At 37.0% G+C, this 23,340-nt stretch overlaps 1 long non-coding RNA gene and 1 pseudogene across 2 annotated transcripts in view; both read right to left on the bottom strand.

Annotated features, from left to right (window-relative positions):
* LOC129532984 (uncharacterized) overlaps nucleotides 1–23,340 on the bottom strand; it is a 472,085-nt gene that overhangs the window by 110,146 nt on the left and 338,599 nt on the right. The gene's annotated exons all lie outside the window — the stretch shown is intronic.
* LOC101127705 (large ribosomal subunit protein eL21-like) lies at nucleotides 11,715–12,239 on the bottom strand (annotated as a pseudogene).

The raw sequence follows: 23,340 nt of genomic DNA, 5'->3' as shown, positions 1-23,340 counted from the left end.
CTATTTGCTTTTATCTCCTTCAACTACAATGTGGTTTCATATTGACTACTTTATCTTCAGAGCGGCTGGCACAAATAGGTGCTCGAGTAAAATTTAATGAATATCTGCTTCAAAGGTGTTCCAAACATAGTAATAATATACTTTTGAGACAGTGTGTGACTCTATTCAGGCTGAATCGCAATGGCCTGATCAAGGCTTACTGCAGCCTCAGCTTCCTGAGCTCCAGGGATTCTCCTGCCTCAGCCTCCCAAGTAGCTGGGACTACAGGCACACACCACCACACCAGGCTAGCTTTTTATTTTTGGAGACATGGGGTCTCCTCATGTTGCCCAGGCTGGTCTTGAACTCCTGGGCTCAAGTGATCCTCTTGCCTTGGCCTCCCAAAGTGCTGGAACACTGTGCCTGGCCCATAGGACATATTATGAAATCACTTGTACAGTGCCCAGTACATTGACCTTCCTTCTTCACATTTAAAGCAGGCTCAGTCTGAGGGACTCTGGCTGTAACCTACTGTGATGGGCATCCCCAAACTCGGGGCTCAGTGGTTGTTTTTCCTATTTCAACCCAGATGACAGACAGGGAGGGCAATTTCTATTGAATATTCAAAGATGAAATGTTTTAGAATAATAATCAAACATATGTATTTTAGCTTTGTGATGGCAGGAAACAACTTTGGGTTACCCTTTCATAACTACTTTATAGCTGTGAGTAGCACAAAGCTGAAGAACAATACCTATTTGTTGGTAATGAATGGATAATGATGATTAGCAGTAGTTGGCTGGGCCTGGTGGCTCACGCCTGTAATACCAGCACTTTGGAAGGCTGAGGCAGGCTGATCATGAGGTCAGATCAAGACCATCCCGACCAACATGGTGAAACCCCATGTCTACTAAAAATATAAAAATTAGCTGGGTGTGGTGGCATGTGCCTGTAATTCTAGCTACTCAGGAGACTGAGGCAGGAGAGTCACTTGAACCTGGGAGGCGGAGATTGCAGTGAGCCGAGATTGCGCCACTGCTCTCCAGTCTGGCGACAGAGCGAGACTCCGTCTCAAACAAAACAAAACAAAACAAAACAAAACAAACAAACAAACAAAATATATATATCTGTTTCTTAATGGGTTGTTATCACCCTTAAAATATTTTAACTAATACTTACTTTAATTCCTCATATAATAATGTAAGTTGAATATTTTTACCAATCCCCTCATTGTAATCCCCATTTTACATATGAGAAAATGAAGGCTAAGATAAATTAAATAATAATTTTTATAAACTAACACTGGTAATAAGGACAGAACTTGGACTTGAAACAAAAAGTTTCTGATTCTAGAACCATATGCTTAAATTTCAGCATCATTATTCTTGACATGACCTCAAGTCCTTTTTTATGCCAGTTACATTTCTTTTGCGTTTCCTCCTAATTGCCTGCAACCTTCAGTAAAAGTTTTAACAGGTAAAAGTGTAAATAGCCCTGTTTGAAGATATTAAAGCCAAGTTCTAGAGCTGCAAGACTTTCTTTTCCAAGAAAAAAATAGTTGTAATAAAAATGTCTTTTGAGCCCCTTAGATTGTCTGATAAGCCACATATAATGCCTGAGCTAATCTTTTCTGAAAGCTCTTAGGGCAAATTGCTGTTAACACTCAGGTCTGACAGTTTAATGCTATTACACCACAAAATATATGTCCTTTCCCAAAATAAACATGTTTTATAATAGTAATACAAATGTCGTCAAGGGGCAAGGTTATCGGGAGATAATTAGACTCCAGAGAGATTACAGGCTCTTAGATCATGAGAGTAATATAGCGAGCCTGCCTTATTAAATAATTGTAAGAAAGTCAAAGTCAACTATAAATACACACATTTCCCTGTAATTACTTTAAAAAGTACAAACCCAAGTTGCATGCCAATGTGCTGAGATGATAAGCCCTCTCTCCATTACCTTAAAATGTCTAAATATAACCTAGAAAATCAACTTTCAATTTGAATTTTAAATAAGAATGAAAAATGAAAGACACCTCCTTTTTCTTTTGCTAATATTTTTAGGTTAGCTGTTTTCAGGACATTTTTAAAACCTGGCAAATGAATGGCTGGGTTTCAGGAAATAATCCACCATCCAAGTTCATACTCCATTAAAAAAAAAAAAAAAGCTAACTACATGCAATTCTTCTGCATGTAGCTCTATTTATTTACACCTAATATACCCCTGTCCTGAAAGATCATCGTCTCTCTAGATATTAAATGTGCAAATAGAATTTAACATTTTCTTCCAAAATAGTTTATTATAACCTTTGTGATGTCTTCTCTTACTACCACTACCTACCCCATCTCCTCAATATTCAGACATTTAAATACTTCTTTTTTGGCATTTCAATAGCATCTTATGATAAGTTCTATTAACAATTATCTGATTACATTATATTGTCCATGAGCAGATTTTTGTTCATATTAGATTAAGAAAAAATGCATACATTTCCAGCTCCTGCTGTAGTGCTTAGCACAATGCATTTGCTCAATAAACATTTACTGAATAAATAAATGAAGAAAAAAAGAAGGTGAGGTTGTCCGAAGCAGATTAATAAAATCAACCATGCTATGCATGAGAAATTATTTTCCATTGATGACAAGTTTTTTGTTCACTGCTTCTACTCTTAGTCCCAGAGTGAGGCTATTAACTCTCTTCTTCTAGGAGAAGATATATATTCAAGTGGAAGATTTGCAACCTTGAGAGTCACATTCCTATATAAGCAGCTCAAATTTACATATAAGCTCCCTGAAAGACCTGAAGTGTTGTATTTGGTCCTGCATCCCCAACACCTAGAACATTGGCACAAACTGGTTAATGCCTGATTCCAAACCTGCAGGAATTCATTTTCATCTTTTTCTCTTGAAAGTTTTCTAAAGTTTTTTAGGGTATTACAAATAATTAGTGATATAGCTGAAATTCAAATAATAAGATTTTATGTGTCCATGTATGCGCATTCTCCCTGATATTATTTCCAGTTGGCAGTCAGCCCCATTTAATACAATAATCCTGTATTAGGTTTCTCCAGAGGGAAAGAACTAATAGGATATATGTATATATGAAAGGGAGTTTACTAGGGAGAAATGGCTCACAGGATCACAAGGCAATGTCTCCTGATAGGCTGCCTGCAAGCTGGGGAAGAAAAAAGTCAAATTCTGTTTGGCAAGTTTAATGTAGGAAGAGAGGATGATCTTTCAGGACAAGGATATGTTAGGTATAAATATATAGAGCTTTGTATTAGAAGAATTGAACGTAGTTAGCATTTTATTTTTTTAATGCAGTATGAACTTGGATGGGTGGAGTATTTCTTGGAATCCATCCATTTATTTGCAGGATTTAAAAATGTCCTGAAAACAGTGGCTCAGTCTGATTCCAAAAGCCTTCAAAATAGGGAAGCCAACAGCACAGACTTTGGTCTGTGGCAGAAGGCCCAAGAGCCACCAGCAAACCACTGGTGTAAGGCCAAGAGTCAAGTGGCTGAAGAACCTGTAGTCTGATGTCCAAGGGCAGGAGGAACAGAAGGAGGCATTTAGCAAGGGAGAAAAATGAAAGAGAGAAGTCTCAGTAAGCCAGCTTATCCCACCGTCTTCTCCTGCTTTGTTCTAGCCATGCTGGCAGCCAAATGGATGGTGCCCATCCACACCGAGGGTGGGTCTTCCTCTCCCAGTCCACTGACACAAACGTTAATCTCCTCGGGCAACACCCTTCCAGACACACACAGGAACAACACTATACCAGCTATCTAGGTATTCCTCATTCCAGTCAACTTAACACCTAATATTAACCATCATGCCACCCCAAAATTGTTCCTTAGCTTTGCATTTGAAATTTTCTGGAATCTTAAAAGAAATATGAAATATCTCCACCTCTTGGGGCATTGAAAACATTGTATACATTCATGATTCTGAAATTCTGCCCTAATGAATGATCTGGTTATTATTTTTTACTGATAATACAGCAGCAACCTAACAGAAGTCATTGAATATAAAGCCTTTTTAGGCTCATGGTATCCATGAGCTGAGTCAACAGAGAATACAAAAGTTAGACTTATCCCATTCTTTTCTACTACCATATAGGTTTTTTTTCTTTTTTTCTTTTCTTTTCTTTTTTTTTTAAATTATACTTTAAGTTTTAGGGTACATGTGCACAACGTGCAGTTTTGTTACATATGTATACATGTGCGATGTTGGTGTGCTGCACCCATTAAATCGTCATTTACATTAGGTATGTCTCCTAATGCTATCCCTCCCCCCTCCCCCCACCCCGCAACAGGCCCCAGTGTGTGATGTTCCCTTTCCTGTGTCCATGTGTTCTCATTGTTCAATTCCCACCTATGAGTGAGAACATGCAGTGTTTGGTTTTTTGTCCTTGCGATAGTTTGCCGAGAATGATGGTTTCCAGCTTCATCCATGTCCCTACAAAGGACATGAACTCATCATTTTTTATGGCTGCATAGTATTCCATGGTGTATATGTGCCATATTTTCTTAATCCAGTCTATCATTGTTGGACATTTGGGTTGGTTCCAAGTCTTTGCTATCGTGAATAGTGCCGCAATAAACATGCGTGTGCACGTGTCTTTATAGCAGCATGATTTATACTTCTTTGGGTAAATACCCAGTAATGGGATTGCTGGGTCAAATGGTATTTCTAGTTCTAGATCCCTGAGGAATCGCCACACTGACTCCCACAATGGTTGAACTAGTTTACAGTCCCACCAACAGTGTAAAAGTGTTCCTATTTCTCCACATCCTCTCCAGCACCTGTTGTTTCGTTGAATGTACACATTTGAACCACACACACAAATAGTATAACTACCATATACTTTTTAGACTCTATACTATTTGTGTGTGGTTCGGATGTGTACATTCAACTCTTCCATACTGTGTTTATTTTCAATTCTACATTCAAGCAATAAAGGACTCCTTTACATTTACATTTTCAGTGATTTCACTTCAATTTAATCATCAATGTAAAAAAAAAAATCCCGCCATGTTCGTGAATATTTCTTGCTGGCAATAGATATATCTGTATTTTGAAAATTGCAGTATTCAAATTGAATTTTTCAGGGCTTTTCAAGCTACAGAACAAAAGAAGAAATATATTCCAAAATTAGATTTTCCCATGAATATTTATATTAGTCAGGATAAGATAAGCTATGCTATAGGAACAAATAAGCCAATGAGTATTAATGTATTCACAATAAGAAAAAAGTGTATTTTTTGCTTATGTTGCATATCAAAAAAGAGTCTTTTTTTGGGTGGAAGTTTGGTTGAACAGGGGAATCTGCTCCATGTAACCACTCAGAGACTAAGGCTGATGGAAGCCCCATACTTTTATAGCTTTGTGACATGGAACATGAGGACTCTGTAGTGGCTTTAAGATGGGAACAGATGGCATAGAAGTGGTACACCAAATCTTAAATGCCTCAGACTTAAAGTAACACTTACTGATTCGATTCACATTTCTGTGGCTCTTTGGCTAGAATTAGTCACATGGCCCCAAAATAACTGCAAAGAAGTTTAAGAAATGTGAGGAAGGAAATTTATATTTATTGATCACAAAATGCCTTTTCTACACTACCAAGGAGGGTTAATTTGAAGTAAGTTAATCTAATTTAATATGCAAAACTAATTTTCATGACGTATGTAGATCTGCCAGTAATTTAGCTCCCAGGTCTTTATCGTATGAAAGTTTTAAAATAAGTGATGTCATACATGGTTCATACTAATAGTTGAATTACAAAAAAAACCCCACCATATTATAAATGTTTTGAGATAGTAACTTAGAAACAATAAATTTTTTATTATAGTACTATCTTTTTTCTAGCTGAAATATTCAAACATTAAACAAGATGCTCTCTCTCTCCCTCTTTTTCCTCCCTTCAGCAAACATCTTAGCTGGATGGATTCATTGGAAATGAATGACTCCTATCCACATCATGTGATTGACAGAAAGGGATTTCAAAACACAAAGTTTATATTAATTTAAAAAATAAGAATTTATTCCTGTAGCACCTTTGTTTTTAGTAAGTAAATTAATTTATGGAACAATATAAATAAATTAGATTTATTTAGGATGGCTGATTAAGTTATGATATATATTTACAAGAGAATGTTATGCAGCTATTAAAAATGAATAAGGGAATTCACAATGTATGGATAAAAAAATCTCCATAATATATTGAGTGTGAAACCCATAGGTCCAGTACAGTATGCATAGCAGCTACCTTTACGTGGGAGAGCTAGAAACATATATGTATGTGAATTATCTCTGAAAGAATATACGTGGTAACAAAGAAATTGGTATCAGTGGCAGCTTCACGAGAGGAAGACCCTCTACTATAAATGCCTTTATACTTTAGAAACTCATTCCGATATGAATGAAGATATAACCTGTTCCAAATACTAAAAATTACTAAAGAACATAAGAATTTAAACTATTCTTAAATTCCACCTTGTTGTGATAAGGACACATTATATGTGAATGAATGAATGGCCACGATGAATCATGATAGTAGATGGCATCCTTACCTCCCCACTGGGTTTACCAATAGTATTGGGGGGCGAGTATTTTTCTTTCATTCATTTATTAATGCATTCCACAATCAAGTATTGGATGATTGCAATAGCCAGGCTTTGTTCTAACTCTGTAAACACAGCAATATGTATATAAAAAACTTTTTGTTCATATGAAACATAAATGCTAATATGAAAGGACAAAAAACAGACAAATAATGGAAGTCCAAGAGTCATAAGAAGGAGAAAATAAAAAGAAAATACTGCAATGAAACATACAGTGATTGGTGAACAGTGTTAAGAGATATTTTCAATGTTATCCGATATGATAGGGGAGAGCAGAATAAAGGCTGTTGAATTTGACTTTTACTATTTTATTGGCATCTTTGTCAGTGGGAAGAAATCAGATTGAAACTTCTTGAGTGAAATATGAACAAGTGATGTCAATGAATAGTGGTTATTCTTTCAAGGTTGGTAGTGAAGTAAGTCAGTTGCTTTAGGAGGAAGTAATTGTGAAGGCAAGATTTTTTTGTTTCTTTATTGTGATGAAGAGGTGAACTTTTGTTTATTTCTTATAGTCTTTCTATTTTTATATACTTTTTGTAAGAAAAAAAACGCCTGAGCTTTAATAGGTACATCATATTCCTTGAGCACTTATTTTGGGTTTGATAATATGACAATAATGTTACAACAACATAATGAATTGTTGGTTGGTAGTGAAGAAGTAAGTCAGTTGCTTAAGAGGAAGTAATTGTGAAGGCAAGATATTTTTGTTTCTTTATTGTGATGAAGAGGTGAACCTTTGTTTATTTCTTATAGTGCTTCTATTTTTATATACTTTTTGTAAGAAAAAAATTGCCTGAGCTTTAATAGGTACATCATATTCCTTGAGCACTTACTTTGGGTTTGATAATATCACAATAATGTTACAACAACATAATGAATTACTGATAACCCTTCTTACTTTTGTGGTCAACAGACTCTTAAGGTAGTCCCATGATCTCTGCCTCATGGAGTTCATGTGATCTCCTCTTCTTGGGTGTAGTTAGGTGTGACTTGCTTTGAACCAATTGAAGTAGCAAAGGGAATGGGATGTACAAGATTAGGGATATGTGATTATATTGTATTAGATTGTAGCATCTTTCTTCCTAGAGTCCCAGTGCCTCTCTCTCTCTTGCTGCCCTCAAAGAGGTTTAACCCACACTGGAAAGCCTCATGTGTAAAAAAACTGCAGGTGGTTTCTAAGATATCAGGGTGTTCTCTAGCTAGAAGTCAGGATAAAACAGATCTTTGGTCCAACAGCTGCAAGAAACTAAATTCTGCTAACTCCCTGAACAAGGGTAGATGCAGTTCTTTCCCTGGTCATTTCTCAGATGAGAATGCAGATCAGGCCACTTTGATTCCAACCTGGGAGACTTGAAGTAGAGGACTCAGCTAAGCCATACCCAGAGTTCTAACCTGAGTTCTTTTAAGAGACGGGGGTTGTTTTAAGCTCTTAAGCTTGTGGCAATTTGTTATACAGCAATAGATGAGGCAAATAATATAAAAATTCAAGCACAGATAATTTATTTGACCAAAGATAAAACAATTAGTGTTGGAACCAAGGGTCTGGAATGAAAAGGAAGTTATACAGATCTTGGATTTGCTAATTACACTTATTTGGAGACAATTGACCAAACTCAGCCTTTGTTTTCTCATCTGTAAAAACAAAATTATCAATTTTAGCTTACTTTGATGATCAAATGATGTGTCAAATATACAAAGTCTAAAACCACTTAGACACCTAATAAGTTGTTTTTCATCTCTTTTATTTCTGCATCATGTAATACTTTCTATATGAGCGTCACAATAATTGAATGAGCAATTTCAATAATGTTCTAGACTCTATTTGTTTGTCCCAAGGAAAGCAGCACCTCTTTTTAAATATGATGCTGGCATTTTATATTTGTCATAGGTGAATGGTAGAATTATGTGCCCAAAGACTGTACATTCATATGGCACCTTTATAACCAAGAAGGGTATTCATCTTGGCTAGCTCTTTCTAAATGCCCAGAGAGCTGGCAGGAGGCAGGCATGAAGGAGTTAAAAGAGAGTGCTGCTGGCAAGCTTCCTTCAATCAAGTGCCTTTCACCAAAAATGGAGAAGTAGTAAATGGGGAGGGGGGTGAGAACAGGAGGAGGTGAAATAAATAGTCCTTCTCCCTAGTGCAGAACTCACTTCTATAGGCAAGAGAGGAAGGGCAGAGACAGTTATAAAGGGTCTTTTATGCAAAGCATTTCAAAGGGCTATGATGAAAATACAATATAAAATACACTCTTAGCATATTAGCCGACAGCTAAGCCTAGACAAATAAGAGCATTTTCAATTTGTTCTTAAAAGTCTCCAAGGAGCTGGGAGTTCTTACAGTTGCAGAGAAAAAAAAGGTGAGTTTGAATGCAGCCTGAAGAAAATATTCTTGCCCTTATTGAATCAAGTTGAACAGGGTCACTAGTGGAAAGTAAATCCCTGAAGATGGATAGCATATAAGCAGCAATATTCTCTGAAAAAGAATTGAGGTCTTGGTTGTAGAAATCTCTGAAAACCAGGAATGAAGTGTACAAATGGGCCCAAGGTCTGAAAGACACGAAAGATTACTCCATTAAATGCTGAGAATAAAGACAACTGGGTCTCAGGGAGGACCCTCACTAATCCCAGTGTCTCTGGAGTTAAATATCAATGCTGAGTGTGACATGTGTACCGGTCATAAAGCAACACACATTTATTATCTCACAGGTTTTGCAGGTCAGGATTTTGCAGTCCTGTCTGAGGAATAACTAGGGAAAGATCTGCTTCTACATTTGTTCAGGTAGTTAGCACAATTTAGTTTCTTACAGCTGTAGGATTGAAGATTTCAGTTTTATCTTGGCTGTTAGTCAAATGCCATCCTCATCTCCTGGAGGCCACCTGCATTTTCTTGGGACATTTCATTTCCTAGTGTGAGTTCCGCCTTCTTGAAGCCAGTGGGGTGGGGGGAGAGAGAGAAAGAGGAAGAAAGAGGGTGAGAGAGACTTCAGCCAGACAGGTACTACAATCTAACACAATGTAATCAGGTAACCATAATCTTGTACCTTCCATTCCCTTTGCTATTTATATTGGTTCAAAGCAAGTCACACAAAACATATTATATGGACAACAACTGATATCTGTTATTTTGTGAATGGATTTTCTAATTTATTAAATACAGGTGTGTTCTATCATTTATGTTGAATTAAAAGATTAAATCAGTGACTGTCTTTAACATTTTAAGGTGTCTAACTCGTTCTTTTCCTTGTCTGGCTGTTCTTTTTCTTTTTCTTTTTTTTTTTTTTTGAGACGGAGTCTCGCTCTGTCGCCCAGGCTGGAGTGCAGTGGCGCGATCTCGGCTCACTGCAAGCTCCGCCTCCTGGGTTCACGCCATTCTCCTGCCTCAGCCTTCTGAGTAGCTGGGACTACAGGCGCCCGCCACCACACCCGGCTAATTTTTTGTATTTTTTAGTAGAGACGGGGTTTCACTGTGTTAGCCAGGATGGTCTCGATCTCCTGACCTCGTGATCCGCCCGCCTCGGCCTCCCAAAGTGCTGGGATTACAGGCGTGAGCCACCGCGCCCGGCCTGTTCTTTTTCATTTGCTTTTAAAGTTTTCTTTATATGGATGTTTTTCCCTTACTTATTTTTTTGAGTAACCTAAACATACTTATCTCAAAACCCTTGTCAGCACGTTCTAAAAAAAAATAGTTTCACTAAACTGTATTCTTAACCTAATAATTAATTGTGGTGTCTGTTTCCTAATGATAATTTTAACAAAATTATTTGATATGGTTTGGCTCTGTGTCCCCACCCAAATCTCATCTTTAATTGTAGCTCCCATAATTCCCATGTGTTGTGGGAGGGACCCAGTGGGAGATAATTGAATCATGGGGGCAGTTTCCCCCATACTGTTCTCATGGTAGTGAGTAAGTCTCACAAGGACTGATGGTTTGATAATAGGAAACCTGTTTCTCTTGGCTCTTATTCTCTCTCGTCACCACCACATGAGAAGTCCCTTTTACCTTCCACCATGATTGTGAGGCCTCCCCTGCCATGTGGAACTGTAAGTCCGATAAACCTCTTTCTTTTGTAAATTGCCCAGTCTTTAGTATGTATTTCTTTATCAGCAGTGTGAAAACGAACCAATACCTTATTCAAATAGAGATTTAAAATAGTAAACATTCATTATCGCACAGTGTCTGTGGGTCATAAATTCTGGAGAAGCTTAGCTAGGTGGCTCTTGTTTATGGTTTCCTATGAACTTTTAATCAAAGTATCAGCCATATTTATATTCATCTGAGGGCTTGACTAGAACTGTAGGATTCTTTTCAAGGATAGCTCATTCATGTGGCTATTGGTAGAAGGTTTCCTTTTATCAGCAAATTGACCTCTCCATAGGGCTTCTTGAGTATCCTCTAACATGGCAACTGGCTTCCCTAGTGTGAGTGATGCAAAAGAGAGTAAGATGGATGTCATGTATTTTGTATGATGTCACTCTCGTTTCCACAGCACCTCATTGGTGATAGAAGGCAGCCCTAATCAATATATGAGGAGAGTAAACAAGGACACGAACACCAGGAGGCAGATTGGGGCCCCACCTTGGACAATGGTTACAATAATTATCTCTTGGTTTTGCAAGATCTGTAATGTTGAGTCACAGGTCCTGCTCAAAATTGGTATGGGGACATCAACATAGTGGGTAGATGTGTCTAAATTTTTCTTGCTATGTACAGCTTCAGCTTTGTACCTATAGTCAACAATCAAGGGATGGAAGTGTTTTTTTGTTTGTTTGTTTTTGTGTTTTTTTTTTGTTTTTTTTCTTTTGTTTTTTGAGACGGAGTCTCGCTCTGTCACCTGGGCTGGAGTGCAGTGGCGCGATCTTGGCTCACTGCAACCTCCGCCTCCAGGTTCAAGTGATTCTCCTGCCTCAGCCTCCCAAGTAGCTGGGATTACAGATACATGTCACTGCGCTTGGCTGGGTTACACCAGTTAGCTAGGATGTTATCGATCTCCTGACCTAGTGATCTGCCTGCCTCGACCTCCCAAAGTGCTGGGATTATAGGCATGAGCCACTGTGCCCGGCCTGAAGTAGTTTCTTTCTTTCTTTCTTTTTTTTTTTTTTACAGCCCAGAGGTCCTTTATTTATTTATTTTTAACACCTATTATGCCATGAATTCATAGGGAATAGGTTCCAGCAGCTCAGGCTCCTTCCCATTGGTTCTCACAAAGTGTGCCTCTCTGGGTGGAGCAGGCTGGCGCTTTAGTTGAACCCAGGTACCTTTCTCTTTGGCTTCTTTCTTTTTCTGATCATTTTCCTTCACACGTTTCAGGAAGCTATCTTGGCTCTTAGAGTGCTTAATGTGCTCAATACGCACATTAATTCTCTTGGCAAGAATCTTGCCCTTAACTTGTTTGTTCACAACAATGCCAACAGCATGCTGGGTAACACTGTAGACTCTTCCAGTTTTGCCATGGTAACACTTGTGGGGCATTCCTTTTTGAACAGTACCCATTCCCTTGATGTCTACAATATCACCTTTCTTATAGATTCACATACACGTGGCCAAAGGAACAACTCCATGTTTTCTAAAAGGCCTAGAGAACATATATCGCGTGCCTCTCCTCTTTCCCTTTGTGTTCGTCATTTTGGCGAATTACTGGTTGCTTAAACAGCCGCTCAAGAATGCTACTCCAGCCTCTGGTTTCCAGCAACAAACCTTTCAAGGCCTTCTTCTCACTTGGGGAGAGTATTAGCCTCCACTTGCTTCATGCTTATGGATATAGATTCATCAAATATGTTCTTGGGTTCCACACAATGCTTTGTATTTCGGTTCTGATTCTGGTTGCCCTGATCCCCAAATATTACTTTAAAAAATTAAATATATAAATATAATTTGTATCCATCACTACCAAGTATTTGTCACAAATAAATACATCAGATTGCAAAGTTCTTATTATAAATGGAAGTTTTCCTGATACAAGCTGGGTAATTTTGTGCATGTTTTATGCTGGTATAGTGCAGTATTAAAATCAGTTGATATACAGCTTCTGAAAGAAATGGATAGAAGTGGGCATCAAGAATCACTATTAATGTGCCAGAATGGTCTCTGGGGAATCATGAAGGTGTGCAGAAAAAAATATTTGGTTACTTGACCTAGAAACAATTCAAGACGTGGTACTAGAATAGCATATAATTGGTCATAAAGATTAAGCAGATCTTTGACTTCAGCAAAGGTAAAGGTAAGAAGGTAGCTCTCCTGGCACACTGACACCAATCACAAATTTGCATTTAATTATCGCTCTTTTATGGTTAGAAAATCTAGATTGGGTACAAATACAGAATAGAGTAAAATCCTAGACTGGAGCTGTGTTCATTTGTATAGTGGAAATGAATTTATTTCATTTGGCTTCTTTCTGATATTGTTTGGCATTTCTCCATTACTGAATCTGTTTATATTAATTGCAATTCCACTGCTTGACTTCATCTGACACTTGTGATGCATATGATATCTTATTTACTTATTTATAAACTGTCCCATTGTAACAAACTGTGAAATCTATGTCCAAATGACTATAATCACTCAGTCTTGGAAAAAAAATGAACACCATTAGAAACATCAGTGCCCAAGCAGAAAATTATTTTGACTAGTGAAGTGGAGGATTTATTGAGAATTATCCTTCCAGATATATCTCTACAAGGTCAATTTATCCAACCAATACAATGAGAGCATAGAAAAATTTAAGTACACATTGACTGTCAATTATAATTCTCTTAAAGAGTGAATAAACTTTTACATAAAACATTAAAAGTGTTTAGTTTGCGGAGAAATAGTGTTTATATTCACAAATGAAATAAGAACATGACAGTAGAACACAAAAGAAAGTTGAAATTTCAGAGATGATTTAGGATTCATCAAGAGAAAAAAATGTAAAGATTTCTAGAGAATACACATTCAGACTGAATATCAGATATAAATAGTCATATCCTTGACTTTTATGTTGAAATAGACACAGATTTTCAGGGAAGTGGATGGTGTTGAAGAGAATTTGATTTTGCAATCCTTAAGAAACTAGAGTGCTAGGAAAATAATTCAAAAGAAAGAGCTATTTCAAAATTTAATAAGCATAAATGAACATACTAAAGATCAAGTACCTCAAAAGGAAAGAGCTCCATCTAAACTGAGTGACAGCTATCTGCGAGGTACTGTGAAGGGTGCTTTGGCATAGAGGATGTCAGTAATTTTCAAAAATGAAATGCCTGACTAGGCATTTACACCTATTGCCTAGGTGACAATGAAGAATAAATCCCTTCCTAGATCCTTCATTCATTACACAAACTAAATTTCAAGATCGTGGTGGCCTTTAGTTTCCTTAGTTTGCTTAAAAGTTTAGTAAGTTACTAAAAAAAATATCAAAGGAGAAGGAATTACAACCAGGCTCACAAAGAGAGAAAAGATAATCTACATAAGAAAAATTGACACACATCAAGATGGAAGGATGATGTTATGAACTTGGTATATTGTTTGGATTTCTCAAATTCTAACACTCAGATAATGATTTTCTTGAATCAAAGCAAAGCTAATGTGTAATATCAAAGAAAACCAATAGGGAATTACTTAGCAAGCATCTTGAAATCTCTGCAGCACAAATAAATATATACTTGGGTCAACTGATAAAGTTACCAAATCATCAAAATTGACAGAGTTCATTCATTATGAAATCATTGCTTATTAATCACTAATCATTGCTTATTCTGCCCAGCACTGTGAAATAATAGGACAAGCTGCTAACTTAATATTACAACTATAATATAAATACTTAATTTTAAAAGTATGATGCTTATCTATGTTTTGTATTGTAAAAATAACAATATTTTTGAAATATTTGCATTATGATTTACTTCTATAAACACCTTCTATCCTGATAGAAGTTTTGCAAGTAGTTGAGGCAGGGAAAATGCAAGTAGTTGCGTTTTATGGAAGCCACACTCTGCATTTTGAGATCACATTAAATTTACCCAAAGCTGGGTGTTAAGTTGGTGGAGCATGTTAAACTGAAACATAAATTTACTGATTCCTAACATAGTGCTCCCTCCATGAAATTCATCCTTCATAATGCAGCAGAAAATGCCCTCTCCTCTGCAGAAGGAACACTGGATGCTTCTTCTTGGTGCTTGTCAACACTTTAGGCATATTTCCAATACATCACTCAACGTGTTGTTTTCAGATGCAAACAGAGGGATAGAACTGAAGCAGATTGTTATTAAATGGACATTGCAGCAAATTAGGAGCTAGTGTTTCCACACAGTTCTTTAGATCAGTCAAGACATGTAAAAAAAAGACAACCAAAACCCTTACTAACTAAGAACTATATATTATAGGGGAACCGAGAAGTGATTAAAAGTTTGTGAATATAAACACAGGGATTAGTTAGGGGCAGCCATTTTTAATTTTCTATACCAGTTGAGAAATCTGTCTAGGGCACTTTATTTAACTCATTAACATATCTTAGAAAACCAAATGAATTATTTGTCAGAAAGAATTATCTGGAAAGAAATTACTGAGCTCAGTGTTGCATATCTTTGTGGATATTGCCACACCAAAATTAATTACAATTATTAATAACGGTTTTCTCTGGGGATGCTTCTCTTGCCACCCAAATAAGTCACTCAGTGTTTAGGCTGCTTATGATCTGTATTTTCCTTGAATGCTATTGCATATTTTAAGAAGTCTGGAAATAATGGTTACTTTGGATCACATATCTTAGAAAAGTAAAAATGCATTAGTAATGTAGCTGCTCAAAAATTGAAATTCTGCTCCATAGATTGGCAAGATCAAAGATACAACTATCCTGTGCAAGAGGTACTTGGCAATATTTCTCACCTAGAGATGTCTGTTGTTAATAATTCCATGAATGTTAATGGGAGCTTTCCATTTACATGACAAAGAAAATAGTCTTATTTGATGTGGAATTATTAAATGACCATCTATCATAGTTGAGCAAAATTGGTTGCCTTTACATAGATGCTGGCTGAAATATTAGACTTCAAATAAATGAAACAAGTTATTTTTCTACAACCATTTTTTTCTTGTTTGCCAAGAGCTCCTTATATTTGAGCAAATTACTCATGTGTTACACTTGATATTTTGAATGAGTTTGTCAGAAAGCAGATCTTATCTAAGTCAGTCATTTTCTCAGAGGTTTAGGGGAGATAAGAGATTTGTGTGAGGTCACTTAGCCAGGGAACCTGGGGCTCTCTTCACTGAACAATTTCAGCAAGCTTTTTAGTCAGATCATTGGAAGGTCGATGATATTTACTGCTATATTCCAGACCCCCACATTTTTTAAAGTTTATTCAGTTCTAAGTGCTCAAGAAAAAACCTAGAAAAATGGTAGTTGTCTCTTTTGAACATTCTACCAAAAATTTTTGGAATTATATCTATCTATATAGATGTCATATCACAGTAATTTCATATATACATCTTAGACCAGAGATTTATTTACCAGTGAGGCTACTAATAAAACATTTTCTGACAGTTTTGGAGGTAATAATAGATACTGTGTTTATAGTATATAAACACATTATATAGTCACACTATAAACTATGTTACATTTTGTTGTTTAAAAAGCCTCTTACCAGGTCTGGAAAGGAATGTTTTCAGTTGTCTCTGAATTTTTGCTAAGGCCTGTTAGCTGCAGACAAAAGGTAATAGAGAGCGACATCTAGGCTTTCCAAGATAGCAAAATGGTACACACATTATCAGCCCATTACTCACTGCCAATCTTTAAAGACACATTTAGAAATCTGCAATTTTAGATAGAGAATCAAAGAGTGAGGACGTTTTTGACTTAGGAGAGAAAGGTTTGGTGTTTCCCTTGCACTTCCAGTCTTGGGGGAAGAGAAAATGTCATTCTAACTTACCTCCAGGCAGGAGAAGAGGGTTCTGAGAAATGCATTCCTGAAGATTTAGTGGGTACTAGCTGAATATGCGCAGAGCTATGAAAACTAGGGCACTCTTTCTGCCAACAGGCAAGGGCAAATATGACAAGAAAGTTCTTGGAAGAACTTGACTTATGTCTTCTGGAGTTTGGGGACACGTGTGACCAAAGATGAATATTTTGTTTCTCGCATACATAACTTTGAAGGCAGGCAGTTACCAGGATCATACTGCAATGGCCAGAAAGCAGAATCTGAAGGAAAGGAATTGTGCGGTGACTGTGAAAACTTATCACAGAGCCTGGACTTGGAGGCCCTCTCTGATGAAAACATAATGGCCAAGAAAAAATGATTGTAACACCAGGATGTGAGATTTGTGCTCATTTTCTTCTAAAATAATCCCCTCCACTGACCCTAACAGTGAAAGACCACACAACAGCCAGTGTGTATTTCATTAGTAGGAAAGATTACGCTTCAGTTGCAGAAAAAGGAGAATAATTAATTATATGTGAAATTGAAGTACAGATAAAAACCTAGGACAAAATTCTAAATTCAAAAAATTGAATAATAACATTTTCACTTGTCTCTGTTTTTTTTGTAACCAAATTATGAGAGCCAAGATATCAGCCCAATTTATGACTTTGGGATAGGGGAGGGAAACCTAACATAGTATAGATGGGTGGCATGATGGGAAAATGATAAAATTAAATCCTATTTGCACTTTCATCAGATTTAACGTATTACATTCATTCCATGTATATCAGTTAATCTTTACAACAACCCTGTGAATAATATCACCAACGCTTTCTTTACAGATGAAGAGTCTGAAGAATTCAGGGAGTCAGGAAAGATCTGGCATTAAACCATTTGTGTCTAAACCTAACGCCTTAGTTTTAGTAACTACAATTTAGCATTGCTCACTAGAACTTTCTGCAGTGATAAAATATTCTTCATGTGAAATATTCAGTATGATATCCACTAATGTATTGTTGCTATTGAGTACTCAATATATGCCTAGTTTAACAGAGAAAGTGAGTTTTTAATTGCGTTTATTTTAAATTAACTTAGAGTTAAACAGAGGCATGTGGATAGTGGTTTCCATATTGGACAGTAATACTCTGGATTGTTCCACATGTCCAGTGGTCTTATTTCTGTGGATCATATATATGTGAGACAATTGTTCTAGCTCTCAGTGGGGCTTCACATTTCTCAGGCATTGAGAGCATAAAGACACACATACACACACATGCACAGATACACAGACACACATTTAGAATCAGTTTAGAAGAGCACTGTTGGAGTGTGAAACTGTTGAAGCTACCACTTCCTGTGCCTCTGTGAGAGGAGTAATAATTGTGAGCACTCGAGGATGGGACAGTGGCCATAGGACCTTGTCCTTCACCTCTGATGAAACCTGACCAAATTTACTTTGTTATGTCCTTGGCTGTATAAAAGATTTTATTTGAATTATATGAATATATAAATAAATAGATGGATACATAGACGAATAAATGAAACCTATTTCAAAATGCATTATGAATTCTGGAAAGCTTAGATTTTTCCACTGACTCTTTAAATATTAACAGTGTAACCATAGGTAACTTTGTCAACCTCTTGGGTTTCTAATATCTCATCTGTTAACTGAGGAGGATACTAGATCTGCTTCCCTCAGAACCTTTCCTGACTTTTTGTTGATCATAAATGAGGTGCTGCATGAGAAAGGAATGTGTGAGCTGTGAAGTGTTACACAAGTGTGGATTATTATTCATTTGTTGCCACAGCAACTGAAGGGCATCTCTGTGACAACAGAACGGCTAACTGAAAAGCAATGATTTAAAAAAAAAAAAAAGTATTGTCAGAGCTGAAGTACATGATACTTTAGCAGCCAGAAAGCCCTAATACTGATATTTTTCTCATGTCCTTTATTGTTTTTCCAATCAAGAATGTATTACATATACATATTGATGATTCAGAAAATATGGAGAACTGTAAAAACAATGGCTGTTTTGATGTGTCCTTTCAATGCTTTCTTTTTGCTTATAAATATGTCTATATCTATATAGATAGATATAACATTACATTGTGTTTTTCTCGAGAGTCTACTGGATATGCATATTCTACTGTACATGTATATTCTGTTTATTATCTTTTGTCATGTTTGTTTATGCAGGTTATGAAATATTTTCCTAGAATATCACATTTATAATTAATTGCATAATATACTATCATATGTCTGTGTCCTAATTTTTTAAATAAACCCCTTGTTAAATGTTTTAGAGTTTTTTTCTATTTCCTTCTCCTTTTTTTCTTTGTGGTTACTTAAGAATGCTACAGCAAATATCACTGGCTTCTAGAAATGCATAGACAAGAGCTCTCTCAAGGAGTGGCATTTGAGCTGAGTCCGAATGACCAAAAGAAGCCAGACATTAGGACAGAGCACTCAAGGCAGAAGAACCAGCAGGTATAAGGCCTTTGTAAAAGCTATGTTAATTGATAAGGCACTATATTACCTCTCCAAGGAGGATTTATACCTTACACCTTATTCTGACCATGTAGTGGATTGGATAAAGTTATTTCCTTATTCCATTCCAGACCAAGGCATTTGGGATTGATGTTGTCTCCTATAGACTCTTTATATTGTACATATAGGATAAATGCTGAAGCCAAGGTCTTTACACATCTCACATTACCATTAGCTCTTAAAATACTTGCCATATATTGTCTTGTTAGGAAACATGCACTGAATGAGAGCAGAGGGGTAAAATACTTGCAGTTTCGTCTACTATTTTACAAAGTAATAACTTCAAGACAGATTCCCACCACATAGAGCCTATTCAAGAAGAAAATATTTTATATGCTAATAACTAACATTTAATTCATTTATAGAAAATATGAGGAAGAGCAAAAAAGAAACTATATAGAACTCCAGATCAATTAATTCCTTTTAAATATAAATTTCTGCTATCTCATACCCAAATACAGAGTAAAAATATAAAAAAAAACAAGAAAAAATATTTGGAAGAGAAACTATGCAGTGATAACAGTTATGAAAAAAGTAGTGAGTCTCATATATTTTAATTCTATTTTCCATATTGATAATAATTCATAGTTTATATATTTACAGCCAAGTGTAACATATAGTATGTTTATTTCAAGATTAATGCAATTAGCATAAGCATTACCATATGTTATAACTTATTTTCCAAACAGATTTTTCTCCCTTGGCCCGTAGAATGCATTGGAAGGCTTAGGGCTTAGAAAATATGTTGCAATATTACACTCTGATGGCAGGCAAGAGAGACACACTTAGCTTATAGGCATCACCACCTATACCCTCAACTTCTCTGTCTCCTAGCTTAGTATTTATTCCAGTGCTCTGTTTTCCTAATATGCTAGAAAACCAAGTTATTGATACACAAAAATGTATATTATTTGTGCTGAAGACCACCTGCAAACTCTTTTAATACACCAAATTCATATTTAAACCAACTGCTAGAGAAAATAATGCTTAACCATTTCGTGTCTGATTAATGCAGATACAAATGTCATCTAATCATTTGATGGCAGGGATAAAGACCAGGTGTGCTAATCAGTTCTCAGGTATCCTCAAGAACGTCACTGCTAATAAAACAGTGATTTCAAATAATCAAGGGACACTGGCACTTGCCGTTGGCTGAATTTTGTTTCCCCCAAATTTATATGTTGAAGTCTTTACCTCCAGTGTGATATTTGGAGATGAGGCTTTTGGAAAGTAACCAGGGTTAGGTGAGCTCATGAGGGTGGGTCTTCATGATGGGACTGCTACCCTCATGAAAAAATACACCTAAGAGCTTGCTGGCTCTCTCCATAAAAGCACAAAGAAGAGATCATGTGAACACGCAGTGAGATCGTGGCTTCTACCGCTCAAGGTAAAATCCTTTAAATTTGACAATGCTGAAAACCTGAGTTTGAACTTCCAGGATCCAGAACTGTGAAAAAATAAATTTCTGTTGTCCAAGCCACCCAATCAGGCAGTATTTTGTTACGGCAGCCTCAACTGACTAATACAGTTCTCCACTGAGGAAAAATTAAAAGGATACACTGAGAAGTCTGTTTGTTACGGTATATTAGTCCATTCTCATGCTGGGTAATTTATAAAGGACTGGGTAATTTATAAAGGAAAGCGGTTTCATTGACTCACAGGTCTGCATGGCTGGGGTGGCCTCAGGAAACTTACAATCATGGTGGAAGGGGAAGCAGACATCCTTCTTCACATGGGGGCAGGAGACGGAAGTGCCGAGTGAAGAGAGTGAAAAGCGCCTTATAAAACTATCATAATCTTGTAAGAACTCAATCACTATCATGAGAACAGCATGAGGGTAACTGCCCCCATGATTCGATTACCTCTCACTGGGTCCCTTCCTCAACACGTGGGGATTACAGGAACTAAAATTCAAGATGAGATTTGGGTGTGGACGCAGCCAAACCACACCATATAGGTATCTCACTAGGAGACCTGCTCCACAAGAGAACTGGAGAATTCCAAGAAAGCCAGGTCATTCACAGCTGCTCTCAACAGAAATGCACATCTCCGCTCACACAGCTCTCCAAAGAAATGCACATCCACTGTGGATTATGAAAAAAAAAAAACTCATTCTAATTGTTTTGACTGTCTACTCTATGGTCAAAGTAGGGGCTATTCTGGGAAAATCAGTGAGTATATCTCTGGGCCACCCTGATTTAAAGACAGCTGAACTAAGCTGAGCTGAACATCATCCTTGTTGATTTCCTCGTGCCTTTAGACAGTCTGGCTGGCAGACCAGGCAATAGGACATTCTCCCTTTCACCTCCACAGAGATCCGTATGGATATTTGAAAACTGCCTTCCTCTTCTCAGAACCTGAAGCCATCTGAAAGTCTTTTATGACTTGTTTCCTTTAGAGTGTTATAGGAGAGGAGTCCATTGACCTCAGAGAGCCTCAAAGAAAAATATAACACTGAAATACAGTAAATACAAATTTGAAAGTCTTCATTAAAAAGAACACTGGCAGAGAACTTGGCCCAGTTGTTTTCTAGTGTTTTGTGGAAAGCAGAACTTTTAAATAATGATGAACTTGAATGTTTAACTGAGGCAATATCTAAGCAGGGTTGAAGGCACAGCCTGGTTCTCCTTGCTGATTACAGTAAAATCAAGAGGAAGGAGGTGAACCAAAGAAGAAACTGTTAAGCAAAGAACATAACTTGATGACTGGGAAGACTCTCAGCCTACTGAGATAGTGTGTTCTGGAAACAGGACCAAGTGTGTGGATGAACAGTTGTTCACTAGACAGACTAGACATGTGATTCATGGATCCAATAAACTATCTCAGCAGAAGGCAGAAATGGAGATGCATTTATCTATGAGAGATCTGTTAAGGACTCTCTCTCTGATGGCTTTGACTTCCATGAATTCTTTCTTGACATCCATGTCAGGAACAAGGATTTTGAGAACTGTATATGAGCAAAATTACTGTCAACCTGGATTGAAAAGGGTAGAAATAGGATGGAATGAAGAACATAGGACTTTGTGAACAGTGCCATAGATACAGAGACAAGGAGGACTCTTACTGTCACCATAAACCCAGAGGGCATAGTCCCAAGGGACAGAGCATCTCCTCCTGGCATCTCCTCCTGGCTACGCAAGAACAGAACCATCTCTTAGGTTCTACAAAGAGTCCCACCTTCCGAGCTGTTGTTCAGGCTGCCACCTGTTGTTCAGGCTGGGCCTAGAGGCAGAGCATCAAGCCAAAAAGGGTGTTTTTTTAAGCCTTAATATCTAATGGAATTTGCCCTGAAAATTTTCAGATTTGCTTGGGAACTGCAACCTCTTTTTACTATATGATTTCATCCTTTTGGAATGTGAATGTCTCTCCTATGCCTGTCCTACCATTGTATTTCGAAAGCACAATAACTTGTCTGGTGTCACAGGCTCAGAGATGAAGAGAAATTTTGCCCCAGGATGAACCCTACCTTGTGTCTTACCCATAACTGAGTTAGATAATGTTTGGAGGAGACTTTAGACTTCGAGATGATGCTGGAATGTGTTACGATGTTAGATCTTACAAGTGAATATATTTTGCATATAAGAAGGACATGACTTTTAGGGGAGTCACAGATCAGACTGATATGAGTTGAATTGTGTCCCTGCTACCAAATTCATATGTTGAAATCCTAACCCCCAGTAGCTCACAATGTGGCTTTGTTTGGAGATAGGGTCCTCACAAAGGTAATTAAGTTAAGATGAGGTCATTAGAGTGGAGCCTAATCCAGCATGGCTGATGTCCACATACAAACGGGGAAATGTGGTCACAGAGACACACATGCATGTGGAGATGACATGAAGAGACATAGGGAGATGATGGCTATCCAAAACTAAAGGAGAGAGGCTTGAAATAAAACTTGTATTCATATCCCTCAGAAAGAACTAACCCTGCTGATACCTTGATATTAGACTTCTAACATCCAGAACTGTGAGCAGTAAATTTCTGTGGTTTAAGCCATGCAGTTTGTGGTACTTTTTTATAGCAGCTCTAGCAAAGTAATATAATAAGACATGATTGAGATTCACTAGTTCTTTCACAACCTGTGATTAAACTTATAAAATAGCCTCAGTGTTCTCAGTTCAATAAATAATTAAATGCCTACTCTGTGTAGTGCTTTGTAACAACAGCTAAAGAGAATAATAATAATAAAAAAACACGGTCCATGCTCATGGGTTATGGTTGGGAATAATCAAATTCTAAAATGTCTGAAAAAATGTGAGTTGGCTGCTAACAAATGGATTCTTAGAGTAAGTCATAC

This window comes from Gorilla gorilla, chromosome 3 (assembly GCF_029281585.2).
Source record: "Gorilla gorilla gorilla isolate KB3781 chromosome 3, NHGRI_mGorGor1-v2.1_pri, whole genome shotgun sequence".
NCBI classification, from domain to species: domain Eukaryota; kingdom Metazoa; phylum Chordata; class Mammalia; order Primates; family Hominidae; genus Gorilla; species Gorilla gorilla.
This window is presented reverse-complemented; position numbering and strand designations above follow the sequence as displayed.